General features: G+C 43.1%; 3 protein-coding genes across 5 annotated transcripts in view; all 3 read left to right on the top strand.

The window, feature by feature from the left end:
* The window catches only part of LOC138238196 (fructose-bisphosphate aldolase A-like), a 216302-nt gene that overhangs the window by 124371 nt on the left and 71714 nt on the right, over positions 1-20217 (top strand). The window lies entirely within an intron of this gene.
* LOC107076383 (butyrophilin subfamily 1 member A1-like) overlaps positions 1-20217 on the top strand; it is an 86794-nt gene that overhangs the window by 12489 nt on the left and 54088 nt on the right. The window lies entirely within an intron of this gene.
* Positions 10736-20217, top strand: part of LOC138238068 (butyrophilin subfamily 2 member A2-like) — a 168947-nt gene continuing 159465 nt past the window's right edge. The window contains exon 1 of the mRNA XM_069187924.1: positions 10736-10770. The gene's annotated coding sequence lies outside the window, so the exon portion shown is untranslated. The remainder of the gene's footprint in view (positions 10771-20217) is intronic.

Genomic DNA, 20217 nt, shown 5'->3' with positions numbered 1-20217 from the left:
CTCTCTTGTCTGAGAAATGGCTGGTTCTCTTCACATGTCAACCAGGCTGATGGGCCAGCAGGAAGAAACATTATAAAATTACATTTTCTTCTTCTGTTTCCCTCTTTCCTCTGGCTGTGTTAATATTGTATTTTGAGGAGCTGAACCTCTTTAACCCCCAGCTCCTCAAAGGTCATTTTCTCCTGGAGTGTTTGTGTCCTGAACATCTTGCAATATCTTTGACAGGATAGAGAGTCCAGGCCTGGTTCAGGGTCTGAATTCAAGGAACCACCTGGACATCAAGTCTGAAGCATCAGATGTATATATATCTTACTCAGTAAACACACTTGGAAGAATTATCCACCCCCCAAAAAAACACATATCATTTCTTCAAAAGTGATTTTTCAAAATGTAGCATGTAGATACCTATTTTTCTAGGCCATGTCCAATCTATTTATATTTATATATTTTATATATATATATTTTATACCGGATAGGCTCTTTTTTACAGCCTTTCTATTTTCCAGGAGTAAAAAAAAAGAACTGAGAAGAATCTTTGATCTTTACTAGATTGACCAGCAGGCAAAATAAGGATAGTATTTATTATTAAGAGTTCATACTTAACTACTTAGTATTAGGAGATTATTAAGTCAGTATCCATTGGTCATGCGAATAAAGCTTCTTGAATTGAATCGATTAAAACCCCCATTTGCTCTGAACATGTATAAGCCCCGCCCCCCATCTCTCAGTGGTCAGAGCTCACTGATTGACAGCTGGTGTCTCCTATCAGAGAGGCGGACAGTGAGCGCGAGCAGTCTGAAGTCAGTATGAGCGCCTCTTTTTCTCTCGTCTTTCTCTCCGGGTTTCTGGATGTGTTATTTCTGCTTTCAATTGAACACTTTGGATATTTCTTCACATTTTCAAAGTAAGTGGGAAGGCTTTATTGTATTTCAGCAAGGTTTTGCTTTCTCCATGATATATATTTTTTCTGTAACAAACGAGCACTATACAGTCTTTGAATTCAGCACTTTTTTATTCTGCATCATCAGGAAAATGGTCTCAGAGAAGATGAACGAGCTGCTGAACTGGGATTTGAAATAAACCGGTTTAACAGACAGGCTGTCCAGTTTCTTACAGTATACAGGTCGCTGTGTTGGGTTGTGAAGTGTTTGAAAGCGAGTGGTCGGGCTGTAGTTTCTCCGGCAGTCCGGTCGGTCCTGTGTTTATTAATAATGTCGTTTAAAAAAAATAAAGTTTCATCCCTGTGAAAACAAGTGTTTAATGTTTGGATTTAGAGGATATTGGGATCACTCCCATGTGTAACACTAGTGAAACAGTGAAGAAGATGTCGTTTCTCTGGAAGGGAAGAGCAGTCATTAGTAATTGACTGGTGTTTCTCTCTCGGTGTGTTTGGGGACAAAGACATTTCACAGTCTGATGGAGTTGAGTTGGACTGTGATCGGCAGGAGCCTGTTGTGATGTTTGTGTTTTATTCCCCAGCTGCTGTGACTCTGGACCCTGATACAGCTCACTGTGGGCTCAGCCTGTCTGAGGATGGGAAGAGAGTGAGACGGAGACAGTGGAAGAGTCTCTTTGACAATCCTCACAGGTTTGATTACTGGGAATGTGTCGTGAGCAGGGAGGCCTTCACCTCAGGGAGACACTACTGGGAGGTGGAGGTGAATCCATACTGGAGAATAGGAGTGACCAGAGATTCTGCAGAGAGGAAAGGAAGGTTCAGCTTCTCTCCCCAGCAGGGTTACTGGTGTCTGGAGTACTACCCTGATTTCTCTGCTCTCACTGACCCTGCGACCCCTCTCCCCCTCAGTCTGCGGCCCAAGAAGCTGGGGGTGTGTGTGGATATTGAGGAGAGGAAGGTCTCCTTTTACACAGTGGAGTCCAGAGCTCATGTCTACACTTTCACTGACATGGTCTTCCCTCAGGGGGAGAAGATCTATCCTGTTTTCTATACTGTGGATCAGAATAAAGCCCTTGAGCTGCTGCCTGCTGTCAGTGTGGAGATTAAACCCGTCACTGACTCATGAACACGGGCTGACTCTCTCCCAGCTCTCTGTCCACTGCTCACACTGGGAGACGGGTTTACTGACGGGTAGTGAGATGATGTCATCAATTTAAAAGGATTTTTAGATGATGACGATGTTGTGTCGTGTGTAAACTTATACGGGGAAAAATAATATGTACCAGAGAGGGCGAGAAATATCTCTGGAAACCCTGTTGTGTTTTTTTTCTAATTTTGAGAAAATAAACTTTTAAAAATGAAATCCCGTGTGAGTCTCTCCTGCACGCGCCGGTGACTGTGAAGCTGCCAGAACGGGGAGGGACCCGATGACGTCACCACAGCCAGGAGGAATAAGGACTGTGACGCAGACAGGAAGTGGCTCAGGGTGGTTATGGGAGTTGTAGTTTGTAACCAGCGCTGCTTCTGTTACCAGCTATAACCAGTCTAATACCCGGTTCCCTTTAATACAGGGATACATGACTATATTCGGTATTTTATGTTCGTTTGGGGTTTATTTTTACTGTGGTGGTTTGTGAGAGACGTTTTATTTGATCTCTGATCGTTTTCTAGTCTTTTCTTTATTTTATTTCCCAATAAAGTTTGGTAATGGGCCAGTGAAAGCTCTGCTTTCCTTCATATGAAAAGCCAGGGGCAGTTTTTTTTTTCTTCAGAAACAGAAACTTGGGCTCCGTGTCGGTCTTGTCTTCCGTCCTGCCGTTTGGACATTTCATATGGACGATTCTCTGTCCGCAGAGGGACTATGTCGTGAGAGTTAGTTTTAACACACTCCCTTGTGCGCTGGTTAGTGTGGTAATTGTGAGACGCTCCCTAGAGCAAGCGGGTTAGAAGATGGCGACAGACCTGCTGTTCAAGTAAGAAGTGAAGTTAAACTCATTCCTTTACTTGTTTGCCACTTTTGTTTTAATCCTAGCCGTGTCCAAACTCTCAGAACAAACTGAAAAGCTCCTAATACTGCATCTCCGACCACATGAAAATATTTCACTTTGTTCACTTTGTGACGCAGTGCTGTACCGCGGGAAAACACTGTTGACAAAATGAATATCGAACTTCGAGCTGTTCAATTATTCTCTTAGAAATACATTTTATTATACAATTAAATTCAACTGCTTGACTAAAAATGTCTCTATGACTACAATGTTGTAAAAAGAATGTTGTAAAAGGTCTGTTCCATATTAGACAGGTCTCAACTAAAATACTTATTATAATTTAATTATAATAATTATTAAAATTTAGTCCGCTAGACTAAATTAAATGTTGGTGACTAGAAAGTGACTGACTAATAGATACAGACTGTGTGTCCCACACTGACAGGCTGAAGGAACTGAGTCTCTTTAGTCTGAAGGGAGCGTCCCACATGGACAGGCTGGAGGAACTGAGTCTCTTTAGTCTGAAGGGAGTGTCCCACACTTACAGGCTGAAGGAACTGAGTCTCTTTAGTCTGAAGGGAGTGTCCCACACTGGCAGGCTGCAGGAACCGAGTCTCTTTAGTCTGAAGGGAGTGTCCCACACTGACAGGCTGAAGGAACTGAATCTGAAGGAACAGTGAATCTAGTGAATCTGTATCTCGTGAAGCAGTCTATACAGTAAAGTCTCAGCTCAGTTATTGGTTCTATAGTGTTACATTTAGAGATGCGCAGTTAAAACATAGTTTTTCCGTTTTTTTGTCAAATGTATGATGTTTTTCTGTGTCTGTCAATGACATTTCTGTAGTTAGCAATCAGCTGACAACTGTATTTACTGCACAGGATCTCCCACTGGTCATGTTAATGCTCTGCCTTTGATGGTGTTGAGGTGCTGTATCTCCTGTGTGTTCAGGAAAGGAGAAGGAGGAGAACTCATAGGCTCACAGGACACGTCCAGGAGAGAAGCTGTGCAGGACGTTGCTCTGAGACTCCTGTCAAGATTCTGATCACCCAGTAAATAAACCTGTGAACTCTGGTTTTTGCTGGTTTCTTGCCTAAATAATGCTTTTACATATGAAGTAATGTGGTTATACATGAATCAATGTTATACAGTACAATAATCATTTTAAATTTTAAAGACTGAATCAAAGTAAAATGATTACAGTGTCTTCACATACATGATTTAAAAAGCAGTCCACCATACATGGACATTTTTTCCTACCATAATCACCCCCATTAATAAAGTTTTTTTTTAAACCATTCACAACCTGTGCAAGTAGTCTGTTATTCTCAGGTAATTTAACACTGACTAAAACTAAGAGGAGCTTAGAAAACCTTCTGTATCTCCAACGCTGGCTTTAGGGCCTTGATGAAAGCTCAAGTTACAAGGATCCACAAGCAACATCATGTCTGCAGGTTGTGTCCAAAGAAAGTCAGTGTAAATCACAGCAATACTGCAGATTTAAAACTGCACTTAGAGGTGCAGCTTTAAAGTGAACCTGGACAGTTAATCACAAACAAGACAGATGAGGCTACAGGTGAACTCAGTCTACAGGTCAGCTAAATTATTTTTATTTCTGTAACCAAAATGTGCAGTTTTCTGTGTGGCTTGTTATGGTCTTTGAAAAGGCAATATATTTTTGTTGAACACGTGAGTTGGCCTAAATATTATAGACTCTGCAAATATTTTTCTCCTTAACATCACTGGTACTTCTATCAGTTGAAAACTGAACAGAACCACATTTCCTATTAAAAACTGCACATCTCTTAATAAACAGATGAAGATGTGTTTAACTGCTGTGAGCTCTTCTGTCTGTGTTGAACCAACTCTTCTCCCCATCAGATCAGGGTTTGTCCTGGAGGGAAGTGGTTCTGTTGCTCAGTCTGACCCTCCTGTCAGATCAGGGTTTGTCCTGGAGGGAAGTGGTTCTGTTGCTCAGTCTGACCCTCCTGTCAGATCAGGGTTTGTCCTGGAGGGAAGTGGTTCTGTTGCTCAGTCTGACCCTCCTCTCAGGTCAGGGTTTGTCCTGGAGGGTCAGTTGCTCCATGGCCGAAATGTTGTGTTTTCTTTCTTCTCTTTTCAGCATGGAATTAACCTATTACTTGTTCCTTATAAGCTTTATAATGTTGGAACAAGCACATTAAAACCACAACCCACTGTAAATTAGCAAGTTAAAGACTTTGATGGACCAAATATTTATGCATAATTAAAATATTTATGAAGAAGGTGGAAGGTTGTGTACTTTTGTCCAACTGAGAAATCTTGCTTTTCTAAAATATACTTACTTTTCAATCAGATTAATGTTTAACATGCTGTAATACACAGTTTAAAATTATTAAAAGTCTCAACAGTATACAATTGTAATTCTGTAATTGGAAAAGACTGTCCCTCAGCAGTGACTGGGAGTTTTCTGGCGACAGCCCAAATGCCAAGGAAAGATATGAGTCACCTGCAGCAGCAAGAGTTTAAACCCAAAAGAGAAAATCTGAGGACATTTCACCTGTGTCATTACATTGGCCGCCTGTGTCTTTCAGGATTGATTTAAAATACTGGTGGAGATTGGCAAGGAATAAGCCCTTGAAATTTACATTCTCTTCACATCCCTCATAATTCCGCCCCTCAAAACAAGTGCGTCTAAGTCTCTTGTAATATTCGCGAGGGGACTCAGCTCTCTCATGGTTAACGTGATGGGCGCCAGCTACAGCAGATGTCTGGTTGATAAACACACTGTACTCTTGGATCAGGGCTCGGCACAGCTCCTCAAAGTCATTACAGACCTCTTTCCCTGCCTGGCCATCCACTCACGTACGGCTCTGCTGGTTGTTTTTCTCCCCAGCAGCACCTTCTCTTGTTCTGTGGCACCTGGCACAAACCGCAGTGAGTACCTGAGCTCAGCGATGTAACTCTCAACATTACTCTCTGACACTGTCAGGTCCAATCTCTCTATATCCTTCACCAGCTGTCTCAGCGAATGGAGGTTCATTTTCCTAGCTTCTCCGCTGACACAGGGATGGTGGAGATCGTGGTCAGGAGGTCTGTGCCCTAATTGAATCTCCCTAGCGTTCAGGGCTCGGCGATCTACCCCATGATGACCCTGGCCAGGAGAACTCTCTCTCAGGCGGACCCCTTCGCTCCCGGCTCACCGAGCGCTCCGGACTGCTCCGCGGTGAGGAACGCCTGCTCTGTTTCAACTGTTTGGCTTCCTGCAGGGCAGAATCCAGTTCCTGTCTGAGCATCTTCATCCTCACTGATGTGTAACGAGTCCTTGCACGTTTTATGGCTGCGTTCGTTTAAGCTCTCCAGTTCCCTTTCCTTTTCAGCCAGGTTTGCCTCCAGTTCTCTCCTAGCCTTCTCAGTGACAGTTGTCTCAACAGATAAGTTCAAACTTCTTTGCGTTGGTTTTCACATTTTTCATTGTCTTTTCTCTTTTCCTTGATTAGGTCCAATAATTCAACTCCAGCTCAGTTTGATACCTCTCCAGTTCACCCTGAAGCGTTTGAAACCTCGATAATTTGGACAAGACTATTCAAGTTGTCTAGTGGGGTTTGGAGTGAAACAAGACAGGACCTGAACTGTGTTCACAGACCCTTCCTTATTAAGCTGGTTCGTTGCCTCAGCTAAAAGTTCTGCCTGAATTTTCTCAATTTCGTCAAAGTTTAGCTTCTCAGTACTGTCCCAGTAGTCAGGATTGTCAATGCTAGAGAGAGTACTTACAACAGACTCTAATTCAGACATTTTAGCAGCCATCGCTGTTACTCAGGAAAGCTTTTAAGTACAAAACCACAGTTCTACCACAGAGCACCACATATCAAATACACAACCAACCTGATAGATCGCAAAAGTTCACAGATCAGCATGCACAGCACTGTGGTTTAAGCAGCAAGCACACTGCACAACACATTGAAGAGCAAGGGGAGCTGTTTCTTTCTCTCAGCTCGTGTACAGAACCTGCAGTGCTCCTCTCACACTGACTACTCTGTGCCATCGACTTTCATTTCAATCTGCACCATCCTCACACTGAAACATCCCCTACAGTAAATGTAGGGGTTTTGTGCATTTACTGGGACAGTTATTAATTTTAGCAGTAAATTAATTGTATTAATTGTCGCAGTAAATCACAAGAAGATTCTTTGATGACTATTAGAAAAAAGCAACACACACACACACACACACACACACGGATTCTAGTACACAAGATACATTTATTACAACATAAAACTGTGCATATAGTGAGGGTTAGCAGAGTACAACAGGTATATATTCAATCACAAAGTGCTCCAAATATCGAGAGGTACATTCAGTATACAATTTTGTTAATGAGCTTCTACATCAGATACTCAATTCAAGTACATCACTCATATGAATTAAATTGACATCAGCTGGTGTGCAGGTAGCAGCTGAATTCTCGAGCTGCAGTGTCGAATGTTGAAGACTCATCCGATGGATGTGGATTCAGATCTCCCGCGGACAGCAGAGGAACAGCGGCAGGCTCTGTCGCAGCGTCCAGTCGGCGTCCTCCGGCTCCGTGCCCACCCAGTCCTGGAGCAGCTGGAGGTGTGGGCGGAGGAGGGAGAGATTCCTGCTGCGGCGCGCTGGCAGTGCCTCTCTGAGGACCGGCTCGTGAGTCCTGGCTCAACTAGCAGAGTCTGTGCACAGAAAAGCGACGGAGGGTCCGAGTGTGACCGTCGCAGTTCCACACGGGCTCGTGCCCTCGCCGCTCCACCCCGCAACACATGGGCTCGAACCCGGGTCTCCGGCGTAACGCAACAGGGAACCAGCTGAGTGAGCTAAAGGAGACCTCCCCCAGCCCAGACGGCTGAGGTCCCTGCTACGCACAGGGAGGGCGGTGATGTAGCTCCGCTACACAAGCAAGTCCCACTCTTCAGACTGGAGAAGACCGGTCCGTTCCCGACGCAGCGCTGGTCCTGAATACTGAGATTCAGCTGTCGACAGGTCCGAGCAGACAGTAGTCCTCTCGTTGATCAGGCGAGCGCTCATGGCCGGTTACCGCTGGTTCACGAGGCTCGCTGCAGGGCTGAGCTCGGGCGGGTCCTTCTGTCACACAGGCGTCTTCCTACCTTGACTCTTAGAGCAAGAGCTACGTCCTGGCACTCAGACAACCCCGGCAGTCACACGATTGTCCAAGCTGAGTCTGAGACACAAGGAGGAGCACAGCTCTGAGCCTTGTGCAGCCTCCTTCATCTTTTATCTGGAGGAACTACGGTCATTTATTGGTTGAAAGATTCGTGGGCATTCGAGACCGACGTGGGGTTACCACACTCTGCAGGTTCCTGATTGGTTACTGAGCCGTATGATCCAGTAACATTGACCTCTTGACCCTAAGACCATAAAACCAGGCTTTGTAAGGTCTGAGTGGGCCTGAGCAGACATTCCAGTGCCAGAGTAGCCCATCCATTATGATGGTAGGGTCATGCCTGGATACCTGGATACCTGCATGAGTATCGAGCTCACAAGTCTCAGATTGTGATACTGATGACTATTTGCTACGCTACCGAGCCTGGACACTGCTCTATAATAAGGCTAGATGCCAGTGTCTGAAGTTCAGCTCAACATTGCTGTCCAGAGGTCATGAAATCCAGTCAAGCTCTGCCGCTAGCCAGCTGTGAGCAGGATGTTGAGCTGTAAACTCGACTGTACCAGTACTATAACTGTCAGCTACAGGACCTTGTCCAGTAAGGGAGTTAGACGAGTGATACAGGATACTGAGACAGTTAGTAACCAGGTGTCCCTGGATGTAGTCTGACCTCCCAACCCCTGACCTCTGGGCCCGTAGGTGCCTTCTCCTCTGCCTCCTCTCAAGATTTGATAAGCTTCTGGGCTTTTCTATCATTGGGGTGGTCGGGGTGCCAGGCAGGGGCTCATGAGTTGGTCCTGCAATAATCAGAGGTGCCCAGGAAGAAATATCAAGATTAGGTCAGACTGATTCTCATCAGGAGCCTCCTCCTTTGCTCTATATCTGGGTCACAGGGCACAGACATTGGGGATCCCCCTCCAACCCCAACATGCACACTGGAGCAATTGGGGTTTTGGGGGGTTTGGGCCTCTGAATCACCAACTGCCTCAGGAAGGAAAGCAGCAGCTATTTATATAACTGGGGCCCTCTAAGTGTGAGATAGTACCAATTGTGTGATTGTGTCCTGTGAGCGTGCTTGTGTTATAGTACTCTGTGTGTGACGGTGTACCCTGTGTGCCCTGTGTGTGAGATTGGGTGATTGTGTCCTGTGTGTGTTTCTGTGATTGTGCCCTGTATGAGAGACTGTGGCCTCTTTGTGTGCATTTGTAATAGTATTCAGTGTATGTGACAGTACCTTGTGTGTGCATGTGTCTGTGTGATTGTGCTACAGTATGTGTGTGTATGTTTCTGTGATTGAGCCCTCTGTGTGTGATTGTGCTTTCTCTGCACTTATTCACTGTGTGCATGTGTTTGCAATTGTGCTGTCTGTGTGTGTTTGTCTGATTGTGCCCTGTGTGTATGTGTAATAGTACTGTGTGAACGTAATTAAACCCTGTGTGCCTGTTTGAATTTTTGGATTGTGCTCTGTCCGTGCTTGTGGATTGTACCCTGTCTGTGTGTGTGAGTCTATAGACCTCTAGTAGTTCAGGTGGGTAGCTGCGTCAGCATGCGTAGGCTGCAAAGGAACAAGTAATAGATTTATTCCATGCTGAAAAAAAGAAAGAAAACACAACGTTTCGGCCTTGGAGCCTTCTTCAGGTGTGAGTCCAGAGTCCACTATACATTCACAAATTACATGAAATAATATCCACAGCTACCAATATTGTACTACTGTTTTCAGAATTAAAATCCAAAATGCAATTATCAGTTCCCTAATAACTATTTATAAATGATTACTAATATTTCTATATACTGTAATTAAAAAAACTGTAGTTGTATTATTACTGTAGAGCACTGTAACATTTAGAGTTCTGGTAGTGATGTGGTAACAATATGACTTGCATGACTAAGCAGTGTAATCATTACATTTGATGAAATTGTCACTAGTATGAACAAAAAGCACTGATGGGTTAATGAACACATTATAATGAACCAATTTTCTGACAACCATACCACATACAGACCACAGCTCATTGTGTCTTTGTCCTGTTCACTGTACTGTCTCTGGAAAAGAGCTCAGACCACAGCTCTGAGTGTCCCTGTCCTGCTCACTGTACTGTCTCTGGAAAAGAGTTCAGACCACAGCTCTGAGTGTCCCTGTCCTGCTCACTGTACTGTCTGTAGAAAAGAGCTCAGACCACAGCTCTGAGTGTCCCTGTCCTGCTCACTGTACTGTCTCTGGAAAAGCACTGAGACCACAGCTCTGAGTGTCCCTGTCCTGCTCACTGTATTGCCTCTGGAACTACACTTGCAAATTAAATACAATGTTAATTATACTAAATTGATCAATAATTCTCTGGTCAAATTAAATAAAACACCAGTGACAGAAATACAACGGTAGACAAGATTCAAACTTCCTGTTCCCACCTGCTCTGCTGCCCTTGTTCACTGCTCAGACACAGACTCAGCTCAGTGGGAGTGTTGCTCTGCAGGCTGGGTGAGTCTGTGCTGAAAGAACAGGTCTGTGCAGGTGAAGTGAAAGAAGGAAGAGAACTGTGTCCCTGTAGCAGTGAACAGCAGTTACTGTGAATAAGATGGAGGATTAGACAGGAGAAAAGACTTCAACTTACAGCACATAATAATAATTACAGACCAGCACTGAGACAGCACAGTTTCTGATTCAAGAGTTTATCTATAAGCTGAAGAAGATTTAGTATTCAAGTCTGAAGCTGCTGTTTGCTGGAGTGACAGTGAAATCAGGTTGGTTACAGAAGTTACCAGTCAGATACAGTTCCAGAAGTAGTGTCAAGTGTGCTTCATTAAGGTTTATTGCCTGTATCTTTCAGAGACATTTGATCTCTGTTCGAGTGTTTCTTTATTTCAGATGTGACATGTAACTCATAAGTGTGTCTTTCTTACTTCACAGTGTTTCTTCGTTTCAGAGATGGAGTCTGACCAGTCACAGTGGCTCTTTGTGACTCTGCTGTTTCTCCACCAGTCCTGTGTCTCAGGATCAGGTACAGTGAGACTTTTCTTGGTTTTTTAATCAATAACCTGACCAGAACTCTGATTTCACACTGATGACTGAAAATCTCAGTACAGTTTCCAAGAATAAAATTTTTGAAGCTGATAACATAAAGATTGTAACATTTATCTGGCCTGACTGTTGTCTAGATTAGATCTACACAATACTGTCTCTGGGAATGATTTTCATCACATTGTTGAGTTGACCCAGCAAAGACAAGAGTGATCAGAGCAAGACAAGGGTTGTGCAGACCTAGTGGACAAATTACTAAAAAAATTCAATTGAATGCAGTCAAGCTTTTTGGTGAAGGAAGGAGACAAAACTCTTCTGAACTGAGTAATTCCAATGAATTCAGTGATGTTTTATCCACAGTGAGTTGAACTCCAGTTTTTGAAATGGAGATCACAGATGATCAGGATCTTGACACACCGGGAACAGTGTGCTTCAGTACATTTCAAAAGAGCAGACAGAGGCTACAGTTTTTTTCTGGATTGGAAGAAGCAAGTAGAGTGAATGAGGAGACAGACCAAATTCATGTCTGCACTTTGTTTAATGTGCCCCTGCAGTAAGAGGGGAACAGGAGGCAGGATGAGCATCAAGGCATCTAGGGAGTGTAAAGAGAGGAGTTCCAGAGTCCTTGGAACGAGGAGCTGTGAATTTTGGAGGAAAGGAATATGAGTCTTGAGGGAATTGGAAAATCTGGACTACCATTAAACTGTGTGGGACTTCAGGGGACAGGAGAGAGAGAAGATATGGTTGGACGCCTGCTTACTGTTCTACAGGTAGGACACCAGATGAACAGAGAAATCTGAATATATTGAACATGTTAGAATATACAGGACTGAACCAGACAGAACGTCAGGGGTAGAGGCAGGAGGGCAAGAGCAGGAAAAGGAGGAGTTAGGTTATAATATGGGGAAGACAGCTGAGAAGGAATGGTGCTGTGACTGGATGATAGCAGACAGAGGGAAGGATCTGTGACACTGAAGGCAGGCGGCTGCAGGAAGACACCACTGGATCAGGGTTCCAGACTTCTGGTCTCAGGTCTTGGGTTTCTGGATTCAGATTCTTTCATTTTTTAGGTGATGTCCCAGTCTCGATCTCAAGAGCCCTAAACTAGGTCAATCAGCTGCACTGGAGCCCTATGTGACCAGACTGACTGTGTCAGCAGCAGCACTGGGAGGTATTAACACATCACCATGACACACAGTGGAGACACAGACTCTGAACTTTCACATCTGAGCCTGGTGCTGTGAAAGTGCAGGACAGTGATGAGCACTGATGGGCTGAACAGTCTGTTCTTGTCATCAGCCTTTCTTCTGCTCATGAGGTTGTGTGTCAGTCTGGGATCAATGTCCTCCACTGAGTCACTCTGTCATCAGACCCCTGAGCACCTGTGGGATGAGCTGACAGACTCAGAGACAGTGTCAATCATGGCCAAGTCACACTGCTGACCTGAGAGCTGCTACACACTCTCTCCCAGTCTGTGCCTCAGTGTGGGAGTTAATGTTGGCTATATCAGGTACTCATCACTTACAGAGGGAGTCCTGGAGTGACCCAAACACACAGGACATTACAACATGTGGTTGTGAAACATGGGGAGATGTAGATGACACTTGTAGAAGGAGCCTGACTGGATCTTGACTGTTGTTTATCAGATGTATTAATCAACAGGGTTCTGTATGTGAATTGTTTCAGTAGATAAAAGACCAGAAAGCAGAGAGAGACACAGATAGAGAGCCTGATTTAACCCCCTACTGTCACTGCAGAGTAACAGACCCTCAGTGAACACAGTCACAGCTCTTCTATCAGGGAGTGAAGCTGAGGATCTGAGGGTCCTGGGTGAGAGATCCAGACCCCAGTGTGGGAAACACTGGTGTGAGGAAGAGGAGCAGATGGTGAGATGAGACTCACTGATCTTCAGTGCTCCTCAGTCACATGTGGGTCTGAATCAGTGATGGGCTCTTTGTAGAAAACACTGTGTGTCACTGAGTTGCTCTGCTTTATTCTGACACTGATGATTTACAGTTTGTCTCAGAGTGTTTGTCTGTGTCGAGGCTGAAGACTCATGTCTGCTGTGCTCTTTCTCTTTCAGAGTGGTTTCAGGTTCGAGGTCCAGCTGTTCCTGTGTTCGTTTTCCCTGGTGAAGACGCTGTTCTGCCCTGTTACCTCTCACCTGAAATCAGTGCTGAGGATCTAGAGATCAGGTGGTTTAGAGAGGATAACTATAAACCTGTTTGTTTGCATGAATCAGGCTGGTATAACCTTGTTAGACAGAACCCAGCCTGCAGGGACAGGGGTGGTCTATTCCTGGAGGAGCTCCACAGAGGCAATGTGTCTTTAAAACTGAGAGATGTGAGACGCTCTGACCATGGACAGTATAAATGCATGGTGGGTTCTGACCTGATGGAGGATGACACTGTTATTGAACTGGGTCTGAGAGGTGAGTGTCTTTCTCCCAGAATTACACACAGTAAAAATGAGAAATTAGATACTAATGATGAGTTATAATACATTAAATAATGTCTTAGAGAAAAGTACTGATAAACTGAGCTCAGCTGTACTCTGTCAGGAGAACTCAGAATTTCACAGTTAAGTCGAAATTGACATAATATTAAACATAAAATAAAAATTCATGTTCTGTTTCATTGCTTTCAACTATGCAGTCTTTAAAAGATATTTTGTGACTGTCTATATTTCTCTACCATAGAGAAAATCCCTGGTACTGGGATGGGCCTTTGGAAAGGATGATTTTACTGTACAAGCTGTTAATACCTACAAATTTAATAGAGGTCTTATTTTTACACAATAGTCCAGCTACACAATAATGCACCAGATAAAAGTGAGGTGGACAACTTTACAGATTGTTTAATTCAGATCAAATGGCAGTGAGAACAGTTATTACCACATTGTAACTAATTTAAATTGCAGCACTAAACCGAGTCCTTAATAATCATAGACTTCAGACAGCTGGAACCTCACTATACTACACAACACAGTACAACACTACACTACACACTCCAGTCTGCACAGGCAGTTGCATTAGAGGGCACTGAGGATCCTGACTTGTGATGTCAGCTCAGTCCTCACATTAAGACACTCAGTGTCAGCTTCCATTACTGCTGTGACTTTTCATCGACACAACATGATATAACAGCTCACCACTGCAAAATAAAGTACAGAGCAACACTACTGTACACGCTACAGCACAACACTACACCACTCAGCAGTATAAAGTAAAGCAGTACGCATTACAACAGAACTCAATCTAGTACAAATCAACACAACAAAGCATATTACAACTTACAGTGGCCATCATAAGTATTCACCCCTCCCCCCCACTTAACTGTTACAATATAGAATCACTGTGTATTTATTTGGGATTTTCTGCCATTGATCGACACAAAGCACTCTATAATGTCAGAGTGAAAACAAAATTCTACAGTTCTTCCTAAATTTGAAATATAAAGCAGAATATAAGTGATTACATAAGAATGTATCCCCTTTTACAATGACACATGTACAGATGCAGCCACTCAAAGAAGAAGGATTCACAGCCGAAACGTTGCAGAAAATGTTTATATCATTATATCTATTTTTTAATTAAAAAAATCGTTTGCCCAGCCTAAGAGGGGGTGGTCTGCTCTCATTGACAGCTGACACTCCTCCATACACTCAAGTGAAAAATTAATAACACCAATGTAAACGTCGTATTTACAATTAGTTGATAATAAAAATGTTAAGTTCTCTAAGGCTTTCTCTGTCAAGTATGATAGTTTACCTAGGGAGCTGTGTAAGCATGTGTAGGCAGCAAAAGATCAGCTAAACTGGGCAGATGCGACATATTATTAATAACCTTTAAATCTGAAGGGAGATCTGAAGGGATCCACACGATAGAGGTTCCTGCTACTGGACCGATTCAGAGAGAAAGACGGTGACTATTCGTTGTTATTAAAAAATAACTTATATCAAACGTGTTGTGAAATATAAAAAAGTCAATTAATTGTCCATAATACTGCTATTTTATTTTTTCAAAGAAATGTTTGTTAAAAGGAAATTCGTAGCGCCAGCTGGATTTGAACAGCTGACCTCTCACTCATGAGTCAAGCACTTTAACCATCACGCCTCTAACACAGTCACATGACAGGGGGTGAAACAGCCACACAGATCAATAGATACTGTATGTGTCCAGTATATACTGCTGTTTGTGTCACAGTACATGAATATAATTATATCGTTATTCATTTCTTTAGATAAGCGATTCCATATTATATTCCCTATTAATCAAATTCTAAAAGTGTACTTGTTTACTCCGGTATCGAACGTATTCACAGAAAAGCTTAAAACTATCGCTTTTCTCACAGAGTACTGTATAGTGTATAAACATCTAGTAACATGATCAGAGGGAGCAAGGAGCACGTAAAAACGTTTCCGAAATAACCACATGTAAGACTCTGATGCTTAAAATGTTTAGGGAGAAATGGAATACCGGTGTGTATTTTTTCTTTAAAGTACTGAGACCAGCCATATACAGTACAGTTTATATAACATGTTTATGTTCCTAAATTAATATCGTTTATGAGCGTGTGAAAGGCATGGTGAATCGGAAATTCTCAAGAATTACTTTGCATGATTGGAAACAAATGCATGATTGGATCAACGAAATTGTCACAGACGTCCAAAGGGACTAACCATGGGGAGCAGGAGAGCAGAAAAAGACCCATATGCGTAGCGGCGAGACAGGAAAAAGGCCCGGGCTCATTAGTGCAAAGAGTTCAGGAATGCCGTATAGAAACCTATGCCCTCAGGGAGCGGACGTGGGGCGCCCTGGTGCTAGGCGGGTCTCAGGACATCCGAACGTCAATGCTGAGCCAGGACAGAGAGCAAGACCCGGAAATATATAGCCCAAGGGAAAGAGAGGGACCGGAAGGACAACAGACCGGAAACTAGGGACAGGACAGAGAAGGAGCGCCCTCTGGCTGCAGAGGGCGTGACAGAAATGCTGTGGTGTTACTTTTTGTTAATGAAAAAATAAAGTATTTTCAGTTACAAAGAAGGTCAATTAAAAAATAAACTATTTTCGTTTACAAAGATGGTTACAAAGAATGTGGACCAGGGTAATACTTTGAGTTTACAGCTTGTCCAAGGTCATTCATTATTAATACTATTAGTAATATATTCGGTAAAGACTTTGATGGCGACAGCTCAAACGCTGTACATGAGAGGTTGAGCTTTATTATTATTTTATAGAAATTCCGGATACTATTATCTTACTTGCGGTATTATGCGGTATTATACGGTAACCCATATTATACCGCGACAAGCCCACCGCGTTTTAACGCAGTATAACCTGCTCATTTTAAATGGCTGTATCTGTAATAGGCTCTTGTGCAATGAAACATCTTTAGAAGTCACATGTTTTGTTGAATAGAATTCACCTGTGTGCATTTGGGGTGTTTCACATGAGTTCAGGCTAAATGCAGTATACAGTGCCTTGCGAAAGTATTCGGCCCCCTTGAACTTTTCAACCTTTTGCCACATTTCAGGCTTCAAACATAAAGATATAAATTTTTTATTTTATGTGAAGAATCACCAACAAGTGGGACACAATTGTGAAGTGGAACGAAATCTATTGGATTTTTGAAACTTTTTTAACTAATAAAAAAATGAAAAGTGGGGCGTGCAAAATTATTCGGCCCCTTTACTTTCAGTGCAGCAAACTCACTCCAGAAGTTCAGCGAGGATCTCTGAATGATCCAATGTTGTCCTAAATGACTGATGGTGATAAATAGAATCCACCTGTGTGTAATCAAGTCTCTGTATAAATGCACCTGCTCTGTGATAGTCTCAAGGTTCTGTTGAAAGCGCAGAGAGCATCATGAAGACCAAGGAACACACCAGGCAGGTCCGTAATACTGTTGTGGAGAGGTTTAAAGCCGGATTTGGATACAAAAAGATTTCCCAAGCTTCAAACATCCCAAGGAGCACTGTGCAAGCGATCATCTTGAAATGGAAGGAGTATCAGACCACTGCAAATCTCCCAAGACCTGGCCGTCCCTCTAAACTTTCAGCTCAGACAAGGAGAAGACTGATCAGAGATGCAGCCAAGAGGCCCATGATCACTCTGGATGAACTGCAGAGAACTACAGCTGAGGTGGGAGAGTCTGTCCATAGGACAACAATCAGTCTTACACTGCACAAATCTGGCCTTTATGGAAGAGTGGCAAGAAGAAAGCCATTTCTCAAAGATATCCATAAAAAATCTCGTCTAAAGTTTGCCACAAGCCACCTGGGAGACACCCCAAATATGTGGAAGAAGGTGCTCTGGTCAGAAGAAACCAAAATCGAACTTTTTGGCCACAATGCAAAACGATATGTTTGGCGTAAAAGCAACACAGCTCATCACCCTCAACACACCATCCCCACTGTCAAACATGGTGGTGGCAGCATCATGGTTTGGGCCTGCTTTTCTTCAGCAGGGACAGGGAAGATGGTTAAAATTGAGGGGAAGATGGATGCAGCCAAATACAGGACCATTCTGGATGAAAACCTGTTGGAGTCTGCAAAAGACCTGAAACTGGGACGGAGATTTATCTTCCAACAAGACAATGATCCCAAACATACAGCAAAATCTACAAAGGAATGGTTCACAAATAAACGTATCCAGGTGTTTGAATGGCCAAGTCAAAGTCCAGACCTGAATCCAATCGAGAATCTGTGGAAAGAGCTGAAAACTGCTGTTCACAAACGCTCTCCATCCAACCTCACTGAGCTCGAGCTGTTTTGCAAGGAAGAATGAAATTCTTGCCCAGTCTCTCGATGTGCAAAACTGATAGAGACATACCCCAAGCGACTTGCAGCTGTAATCGCAGCAAAAGGTGGCTCTACAAAGTATTAACGCAAGGGGGCCGAATAATTTTGCACGCCCCACTTTTCATTTTTTTTATTAGTTAAAAAAGTTTCAAAAATCCAATAGATTTCGTTCCACTTCACAATTGTGTCCCACTTGTTGGTGATTCTTCACATAAAATAAAAAATGTATATCTTTATGTTTGAAGCCTGAAATGTGGCAAAAGGTTGAAAAGTTCAAGGGGGCCGAATACTTTCGCAAGGCACTGTACCTACAGGTCCCACAGTTGATAAGTACAGCTCCCAACAAAAACTATGAAGGCAAAGGAACTCTCAAAGTGAGTCTGGGATAAGGTTATAGAAAAGCTCCCATCGGTGGAAAGGTATAAGCACATATCCCCCAAAGCAAAGTCCATTATAAATAAATGTAGAAAATATGCACAGCACTGAAACTGAAGAACAGGGTGTGCTCAAAAGCTTAGTATCCAGGAGAGAAGAGCACTAGTCAGAAAGGCCACCAAGAGGCTCTGAAGGAATTCCAGTCTTCAATGGCTGAGATCTGAGACACTGTGCACATGACAATTGACTGGATGCTTCACAAATGTGGGCTTCATGGGAGAGTGACAAAAAACACACATTGATTCTTGACTATACTTTGGCAGAAGTCATGTGGGAGACTCTGAGAGCAAGTTGAAGAAGATTCTATGGTGTGATGAGACAAAAATAGACCTTTCAGGCCTCAATGTTCAGCTTTATGATTGGTGCAATCGTAACAGTGCACATATTATACTCCTGAGACCACTGTCCCCTCTGTGAAGCATGGTGGCGGCAGTATCATGCTATAAAGATGCTTCACTGCTTTAGGGATTGGAAGACTTGTGAACACAGAAGGAAAACTGGATGCAGCAGAGTCCAGAGAAATCCTGAGGTAAAACCTGCTGCAGTCTGAGACTTGAGAGAAGATTCATCTTTCAGTACGACAGTGACCCTAAACGTACAGCCAAAGACACACTGGAGTCGTTTAAAAGAAAAGTAAATGTTCTGGAGTGGCCCAGTCAAACCTGGACCTCAATTCAATCACGAGTCCGTGGCAGGAGTTGAAAACTGCTGATGACCAACTTTTCCCATCCAACCTGAGGGAGTCTGAGCAGTTTTGCAAAGACAAATGGACAAAAATTGCAGTGTCCAAATGTGCAAAGCTGGTAGAAATTTATCCAAGAAGAAGATTTAATCTTAAATGTGCCTCTACTCAATATTGACTCAAAAGTGGTGAATACTTATGCAATTGGTTATTTTCCATTTTAGATTTATAATCAATTTAGGAGGATTTATAGAATTTAGTTTTCACTTTGACACTTTATATAGAGTGTTTTCTGTCGATCAATGGCAAAAACTTCCAGCTAAATACATCATGACACTGTATTGTAACAATAAAATATTTAAAAATTCCAGGTGTGTGAATACTTTCCATAGCCACACACTTCATACTTGAACACTTCAGTTAATTTGTTGATAATGGTAATTCTGAATGGACAAGCTGGATTTAAAACTTCAAAACCTGTCAAAGAAACAACTTTAAACTGTAGATTGGAAACGTGTCTTTATCATTGCTGCATGTGTTCTGAAATCAAAGCACTAAGACAGCTACATTTACTCCAGTGTGCTTTTATCAGCTATGAAACGTCTCCTGTTGTGTTGAACCCACAGCCCTGGGCTCCCAGCCATCAGTGTCTCTCCACTCCCCTGGAGGAGATCAGGCCCAGCTGCTGTGCAGATCAGAGGGCTGGTTCCCTCAACCTGCAGTGATCTGGACAGACAGGGATGGAAACGAGGTGACATCACAGCCCCCCACAGTGGACACGGACAGTCAGGGGCTCCTCAGTGTCAGCAGCTACATCCCAGTCAAACAGGAGTCCAACATCTTCTCCTGCCTGGTGAGAAGCACACAGCCCAAGGCAGACTGGGAATCTCAGCTGCACATACCCAGTGAGTATAAAACATGAACACTGGAGCTCACCTGTAACACAGCTGAGGTAAAACACACACCCAGGATATAACACACCTGGGACACTGAGCACAAACTGCACTAGCTTATTGTGAAATTACTCTACTCAAAACCCATTATAACACACACAGTTAAATCACTCTTGTAGTATCATCTCACGAGGCACCAGTAATGTAGGGGTTTGGGCATTTACTGGGACAATTATTAATTGTGGCAGTAAGTCACAAAATGCTTCTTTTGATGCCATTAGAATCCAACCTTGTGGGATAACTCAAACAACGCACACACACAGGTACTAATACACGAGAATACATTTATTAATACATAGAATGTGCATATAA

Source organism: Lepisosteus oculatus, chromosome 4, assembly GCF_040954835.1.
Source record: "Lepisosteus oculatus isolate fLepOcu1 chromosome 4, fLepOcu1.hap2, whole genome shotgun sequence".
In the NCBI taxonomy this organism is placed as follows: domain Eukaryota; kingdom Metazoa; phylum Chordata; class Actinopteri; order Semionotiformes; family Lepisosteidae; genus Lepisosteus; species Lepisosteus oculatus.
The sequence above is the reverse complement of the archived record's forward strand: the minus strand, read 5'-3'. Positions and strand labels throughout refer to the sequence as shown.